The following is an 8,128-nucleotide window of genomic DNA, read 5'->3' as shown; positions in this document are numbered from 1 at the left end:
TTTAAAATACGCTTTATGTTGCTGTTCTGAAACCAAAGAGGTCCAACGGATGTCAAAGCAGTGTGAAGGGTGTTCATCATTATATGTGTTGTAAGACGTTGTCATCATCACGCTTACAGAATTCATGGGCCCTCGTGTCCCTGCCTTCCTTTGCCACCCTCCTCCCTGTCCGTGGTGCTACCCCTCACTGGTAGTGCTGGGTGCCCTGGTGGGCATTCTCCACCTGCCTCAGCCCCTTCTCAGCAGTGGGTTCACTGAAGCTCCGAGGAGCCCAGGGTCAGGGTGGGGCTCAGGGTCACGGCCATCTGGGTAGCAGGAACCCTCCCCTTGCACCCTCAGAAGCGGAGGCCATGACTGACCAGAGGTACAGGGCTGTGGCTAGTGGGGACCCCGTCTCCAGAGGTGAGCAGACCTCCATGCAGGGCATCCCTTAGCGTGTGGGCCGTGGTCTTGGCTAGGAGATGCGGTCACTCGGTGGAGCCAGTCTGCGTCCCTTACTCAGTGAGCCTTACATCTCCATCGTTTTCTCTTGTTCTGAGCCCAAGGGCTGCGAAAGGAGGTTCATAATAAGCCACAGGTGGGTGGCCTGCCCGGAGCCCCCAAACCACAGCATGCTGGAAGCCTCACCCCAAGGACCTAGGCTGCAGGAGTTGAGGAATGTCCCTGTTAGACATGGCTCTGCTGTTCGTGCGTCTCACCAGTGGAGGGAGAGCACCCCGTTCCTCCCTCTTTCCTGGGACAATGAGGTTCTGTTGGTGTTAGGAGCTGAACTCTGAATAGTGGATAGGATGAAGGGTAGGACTTTCAGGCAGATAAAATATACAGAGGTAAGAAAAGAGGAATGAAGGGTGTGTGTGTGTGCGTGTGTGTATGTGTGTGTGTGTGCGCGTGCGTGTGTGTATGTACACTGAGGCCCCGGGCCAGGGCTGGTGGGTGGGACATTGGCAATGAAGACCCTGGCTGAGGTAAAATATGTATGGTCACCAGGAATTGCAGGATCTAATCATAAAGAGGATGGCTGGAAAATTCTAGAACATTGAAAACCTGGACATGTGTTTCTGCTCGTGGTAGGCGACAGAGGCCTCTGTTGTTATTGCAGATCCCTTCTGAAGCAGCTTGGAGCTCAGAACGTGTTGCCGCCTCTGAGGAGTAGGAGCAGCCGGGAAAGCAAGAGGGGATGGCGTGGAGCCCAGCCAGGGCCTGAGGAGTGAGCGTCATCCGCAGACCACTGGACCTGGAGCCGCCAAGTCAGGAGGGCTACGCCGCCAGGGAAGCTCAAGAAGAATCGACGCTTCGGCCCCCAGCGACATGTACACGGTGTAATGACAGGTAACGAACCTGAGGTTCGTCTGTCCTTTCTGAGTGATACGGCAGGTGGGAGAATACATCAGCCTGCAGTAGACATTAAATGTCAACCCTTGGAAAGATAGCTATGCAAACACGGTGCCGCAAGGCCTGATCAGATGATAGATGGAGGCTTTATAGTTATTAGTTTCTGCCCCCTGCACTTGCTGGGGCCAGGTACCGGAAGATTTAGCATCGGGTGGGTTCACTTCCTATGCCTTATGGGAAAGGGCGATGCCTTTGTAGATGGAGCACTGCTTGTTTGAAGAGCTCAAAGTAACAAATCAAGACATCATTATTCCCCATTGGCTCCCTTGGGAAGCGGGGAGTTGATGCCAGTGGAGAAACAGAGGCAGTGAGGGGTGCAGGAGTGCTTTCATATATACATGAAGCAGGGGTACATGGGGGGTAGATCTGGAGACCTCATTGGTTGGGAAGCCTTCCTGATTGAGATTTCTCCAATGACAGGGTGAGCCAATGGATTGGTATTTCTTGCAGAATAAAGGAAAAGGGACTTTATGGCTCCCTCCATCCCTCCAAGGGTGCTAGGTCAAGGAGAAGATGATCAAGGGTGGCTGGGGAAGGTCATGAGCAAGGGTTTGGGGATCACAGGAAGGGGCTGGCACGTACCCTGGGAAGTCAGCCAGGCAGGAAGCATCAGGCAGGTCCCCGGAGCCGAGGAGGTGGAGGTCTGAGGCTAGAAGAAGGGAGCCAGTGGGACTGGAGACCCCGAAGGTGAGCTCTGATCTGATGGAAGGCCTGTTCTGTTGGTCATCTGGTCTTTGCTCTGTGTGTCATACAGGGTACCACTCTGGCAGCTTCCACTTTGGGGAAAACGTCAGGCTAGGGCAGAGGCAAAAATAGCTTAGGGCCTTGGGAAACTGACCAGGGCAGGGGAGAAGGACCAATGGCCTGGGGCAGGAGGCCCAAGGGGGTGTGGCAAATTCCATTCCAGTGCAGGCCAGTGTCAGGATCCATAGGGTCAAGCCAAGGGGTGGGGAGGGGCAGAGTATTAAGACTTCTGGGTGGCCTTGTTCTAAATCAGGCAGAAAGAATAAGATGAAGAAGGAATTTAGAAAGCTGAGCCTGGCTCTAGGAAATGGGTCAGCCACAAGCACCAGGCAGGCCCAGGACTTTGCTTCTGTGTATATGAGGAAATGGAAGGGGGGGGCTGAGCTCTGGGGAGCCCAGGAAAGATAGTCAGGGGACTGGCTGTGCTTGGAGGGGCTTAGCTAGGGAGGCAGCCAGTGCCACGGGTGCCTGGGGCTGCGTCTCTGGGTACCCCAGATGCCAGCATACAGGTCCGGGACTATTCATATATCCCACCTCTTTTGGGGAAGTTGGTCTATATGTCTCAGACTTGACTTGGGACCTAGGCAGGGCTGACCCTGGGGGGCCCCATGGTGGCACATGATGGGGCAGAAAAGTCCAGCCCTGCAGGTTGGTGTATGAGGACTTTCAACATGTGTGTGGTTTTAGGAAGGTGGAGGCAATATGCTTCCCAATCAAGGCAAGAAAGAGCAAAGGATCAGGTCTATGAAAATGTTCTTAACCTATTTTATCAATATTACTGAGTACCTTTGTGCGCTGGGCACTGTGCTAGGTGCCAGAAATGCAAAGATGTACGAGGCATCTTTGCTGTCCAGGGAGGGAGGATGGGGCCCAGGAAGAAGCATGGCAGTGGGGACAGAGCCAGGACTCTGGGAGCCTCGGTCTCCTGTCTTTAAGACAGGGACAATACTTTCTCACTCACAGGCTGGTTGGGAGAATTAAATAAAATAAAACATGCAAAAACACTTAGCACAGCAGCTGGCACCATAATCAGTGATCAATACATTGAACTTACTTGCATTATGCCGCCCTTGGAGGAGCTTACCGTCTGGCAGGGGTGGGAGCAAAGGAGGCTGGGAGAAGCGCATCCTCATTTGCAGGGCTTGCAATTGCTAACGGGGTCTGAGGCCTGGGCTCCGAAAACCTGGTTATCCGAATTTGTCTGGCCATGGAAGATGTCATTCAACGTGGATCCAAACACTCAGAAATGGGGACCGTGTTCAAGTGCTTTGACGAGTGCAGGGCCGGGGTTCTTTATGGGCACTGAGTAGGATAGAGGGCGCGAGGGGTGGGTCCAGGAATTTCCAGAAGTGTTGAGAAGAGAGGACATTCTCGGAATGCTTGGAGAGTCTTGCGTCCTCGGCTTCCAGCGCTGTTCTTGGAGCCGGGCAGGGTGAGCTGGGTATAGAAACCAAGGCGAGCGTTGGGTCCTGCAACAGGGCTGCATAGGAGAGTCTGAGCACCAGCCACAGATGTAAGCCACACATGGGATTTTAAAATTTTCCAGTAGCCACTCAAAAAAATGTAAAGGTGAGAAAGTAAACTTAATTGTAATAATGTGTTCCATTTAATTCAAAAGGCCCAAGTATTATCATGTCAACCTCTAATCAATATACAAATTATTAATGAGCTATTTTACATTCTTCTTTTCATGCCAAGTCTTTCAAGTCCAGAGTGTATTTGACACAGGCAGCGCCCCTCCGTTTGGACTAGCCACATTTCAAGTGCTCATTTCAAGTGACTTGTGGCTACTCTAGTGGACGGTTCAGGTGTAGAATCTGGAATATCTGGCCAAGGGGCACCCAGAGGCCAGGTATATCCGGAGCTCAACAACAGGACTTACTATTATGTCTTTTTCTTTTGACACGTCAGCAATGTATCCCTGGGGAAATGGGCTTCAGTGATCTGAGATGTCTTGAATCACTTGTTCTAGATGGTTATTTATGTTTTCTGGAAGCAGCCCCAGCTTTGGGTCTCCCCAGCTGGTCTAAGGACCCCAGCACCTGCTGGTTCGAGGCTGACCTCAGGCAGTTCCTAAAACTCTCCAAGCTTTAGAGGCTTTGCGGGAAGTGGCACTATTCATTTTTATCTTGCTGGGTAATGAAGAGGACTTAAGTACAATAAATAATGAGTGATTACTCTGTGATATTCGCCGTCAAGAAAGAATCTTTGTTGTTTTCCTAAATCAAATGAAAACCAATTTGAGTTCGTCTAAGTTTGACTAAGTTTGGCAGAAGTTTCCTAGCAGGCATTTCTGTCGTTCTGTCCATTGTATGGGAACGATGGGGTATTGCAGGTCAGGAAAAATGGGGAGGGAGGCGAGGCCTGGACCCCAGCCCACGGCAGCAGGTCCTGCCTGGGGCCTCTCCTTCTCCAGACCCATGTAGTCATCTGGAGGAGGCAGGGCTGCAGGCAGCCTGTGCCCCCGTGTCAGCTCTGCCATAGGGGATCTTGGGGTCCCTAGGCCTTCACCTTTAGGGTTTGGACACCACCAAGGTGCTCTGTTCCAGAGGAGTGAGGGTTGCCGGCCACTCCAGGACCGCTTACCTAAGCCATCCCAAGTGTCTTGGGACCCACCCCAGGGATCCTGTTCCAGAAGCTGCGTGCTCTTCAACCCTTCTGTTTCCATTCTCCCAGCTGCAGCCTTTGAAACGAAGGCCCATCTCTGCTTAGTACCCACTGTCTATCCCCAGCCACAGACATAGGGGTAACTCCCTCTGAGGGCAAGCGAACCCATTGCCATAGAGCATGCCTGCTCTTTCTGGGGATCGGGAGTATGGTTTATTATTTTGTGAATGACGTCGGCTCCAGCCACAGGCCCCCATCAGCAGCAGCAAACTGAGGTTTGGGGAGAATTCAGCCGTAGGGATGGAGGTTTAAAGAGAGTGTCTGCAGGTGGATCCCATGTCCCCCTGGGCTGCTGTGGAAGGAGCAGGAGGTGAAGGTCAGTGACACGAAGAGTAGGGGGGGTGTCAGCCTCGCTGGGTAGTCAGTGCAAAGTCTGCAGAACGAATGGAGACTCCAGGCCTGGGGACCGACACGCTGTGTTCGAGATCGGGTCAACACTTGGTTGTGTGTGGTGGGGTCCGCGGGCCTCTGGTGCTCACAGCAGAGGCCCGTGGGTCCCAGTGTTGCTGCCGCTCTAGGCAGGAGGTCCTGTCCCCTGGGGCAGCTGGTTCCTGCTTCCTGCTGCGTCTCCAGGGCCCGAGTTCCCAAAGCTGTCACGAATCAAAAAGGATCCTCCAAACCGGTGTCATTGTGACTTAGCATCTATTTTAAGAGGTAATCCATGGCACATTTGGAGGACAGTGGGAAGGATGTTTCACGAAATCAAGCACATTTAGATAGAGCTGTAGTCATGGCTCTTTCTAAGTTGGCTGTCTGACCCTGTGCAGTTTGCTCACCTTCCCTGGGCCTTACTCTTCTTGCCTATACAACAGGCATGAGACAGTGCATTGCAGGGATGCCAGGTACACATACATTTCAAAAGTAAGAGGCGCTCTGAACCTTAATCACCAAAAATTTGAAAGTCTTTTGGCAGCACCCTTTCCCTCCCCACCTCTAATAGTGTGTAATTCTGTTCCTTAAAACTAGCCTCTCTGTGGCTTCCTGGGGGCCCACAGGGAGTGGTTTCTGATATATCCCCTCACAGTTTTGCAGTAGGGAGAGGCGGAAAGCCACATTGCCCTTGACTGACAACCTTCGTATGGGTATTTAACAATTTTAATTTTTCATGATTCCTCTGATAAAAATAGTGCCTGACTAAAAACAAATACGTTTGTATTTTCCATCTCCTTAATTAGTTTCTAATTTGGGGGTTCTTATTAGCTTAAAATCATCCCGCTGAAATGGTCCTTGGATGATAAAAAATGTGAAAACCACAATCAATTCTAGAGAGATCTTGGTATTTAATTATGCTGATTGGAGCACTAGAGACCCCTGGCAAAACGAACCTCTCAGAATAAGCTTGATTTGTGTAATTTGGTTTTTAAAAATTTTGGATGCATATTTATCATATTCAACTATGTGTTCTTGTTCTCCTTGAGATTCTGACTCATCTTCTAGGAGACCGGTGGAGGAATCCACAGGCTCTTGAGACCTTGGGATTGCAGCTGAGCTCACAGAGGTGCTGGTAGGGCCTGGCCTGCAGGGACCATGGGGTCCCCAGCTAGGCTGGTCATTTAAAAATGTCTTTTCTTTAAAAAAAAAAAAGGAAAGGTTAAAAGTCACACAGAATTAGGCTAAGATACGATATGCTGGTAGAATTTTGGAACTTGATAGTCGGAGAGAGTCTCCCATGAAATCTTAGAAAATGGGCAAGTCCCAGTGGGTTAGAGATGTATCTAGAACCAAATTTTAGGATGTGATCTATAACTTTGGAGGCAGTGAACTAGTTGCTCAAAAAGTTATCCAAACCCATGGGTCCATATTAGCTTTGCTCAAAGTAAGGCAGCCAGATGTAATAGGAAGGACATGGCATCACCCATGATATTTGTTTGCTGTAAAGCTGAACCGGAATGTGCTCAAGCCTGTAAATGTAACTACCATTTTATACAGGAGCTAGAGGAACGTGCAAAACGCCACCCCCAAAGCCACAGCAAAGCCTCAGGATGAATGCCTGCATTTCGCTAATAGGATATCGAGGGGGAGGTAAGGGAGGTATAGGGGAAATTATTACAGATTAGTAGAGTCTTTTTTTTTTAAGGATTTATTTATGTATTTTAGAGAGAGAGAGAGAGAGAGCCCATAAGCAGGGCAGAGGGAGAGGGAAAGAGAGAGAAAAGCAGACTCCCCGCTGAGCGCAGAGCCCAACGTCATAACCTGAGATGCAATCAAGAGTCGGATGCTCAACTGTCTGAGCCACCCAGGTGCCCTGGTTAGCAGAACTTTAAGAGACACACTAAGCAAGTGCACTCTGTGGGTCTGGTTCGAGTCCTGATTTCGGGCCTACCTGCTGAGAGAATCAGGGACATTAGGTCCAGGATCAGCGTGAGATATCCAGGAATCGATATGAATTTTTTTTTAAAGATTTTATTTATTATTCGACAGAGATAGAGACAGCCAGCGAGAGAGGGAACACAAGCAGGGGGAGTGGGAGAGGAAGAAGCAGGCTCATAGCGGAGAAGCCTGATGTGGGGCTCGATCCCATAACGCCGTGATCACGCCTTGAGCCGAAGGCAGACGCTTAACTGCTGTGACACCCAGGCGCCCTCGTTATGAATTTTTTAAGGCGCGTAATACTGTGGCAGTGTTACAGACTGAAGTATTTACAGAGGACATGATATCTGGGATTTTCTCTGAGATAGTCCAGATAAAAAAAGATGAAGCAAAAATAGCAGATCGTTGCATATGGTTGAAGCTGGTTTGGTGATTGGTGACGGACTCCTGGGGGTTTATTGTGCTCTTCTATTTCTGCGTGTTTGAAAAGTTCAACAATGAAAAGTAAAATAATAATAATAAGGAGGAGGAGGAAGAGGAGGAGAAGGAAAAGAAGGAAGAGAAGGAGAGGGAGGAGAGGAGCAGGAAGAAGAAGAAATGTCTCCACTAGCTGGCTGAGCCCTCAAATTTCACCATCAGGGCTTTATTCATCCAGCTTAAGCCTTCCTTCGTCCATAATACCCAGCTTCTCCTGGGAGTAGGACTTCTGCTTTAGGAAAGTCACAGTGGGTCAGTGCGAGTTTCCCCAGTGCAGGACACTGTCGGTGTCTCACGCAGAAGAGTTCCAGGTGAGGTCAAGTTTGGAAGAGGCTGTATTAAACTAAGCCCAACAGATTTCTTTGGAGCCTTGGTTCGGCTGATACGCACCGTACATCTTGCGTGAGGATGGGCTGTAGCAATGCGGCATCGCCCAGAATCATCTGTCATGTGCTTCAAAGGAGATAGAAACCTCCAGCTCCTTCAGGGAAAATCAGACTAAGGTCAGAACCGTGGTTCCAGAGCCGTTTCTATTTAC

General features: G+C 50.1%; 1 protein-coding gene across 2 annotated transcripts in view; it reads left to right on the top strand.

The window, feature by feature from the left end:
- Positions 1 to 1,099: 1,099 nt before the first annotated feature.
- The window catches only part of ZBTB7C (zinc finger and BTB domain containing 7C), a 302,671-nt gene continuing 295,642 nt past the window's right edge, over positions 1,100 to 8,128 (top strand). For both annotated transcript variants that reach the window (XM_034642071.1, XM_034642073.1), the window contains exon 1: positions 1,100 to 1,329. The gene's annotated coding sequence lies outside the window, so the exon portion shown is untranslated. The remainder of the gene's footprint in view (positions 1,330 to 8,128) is intronic.

The sequence above is a fragment of the Ailuropoda melanoleuca genome, chromosome 14 (genome assembly GCF_002007445.2).
Source record: "Ailuropoda melanoleuca isolate Jingjing chromosome 14, ASM200744v2, whole genome shotgun sequence".
Taxonomy (NCBI): Eukaryota; Metazoa; Chordata; class Mammalia; order Carnivora; family Ursidae; genus Ailuropoda; species Ailuropoda melanoleuca.
This window is presented reverse-complemented; position numbering and strand designations above follow the sequence as displayed.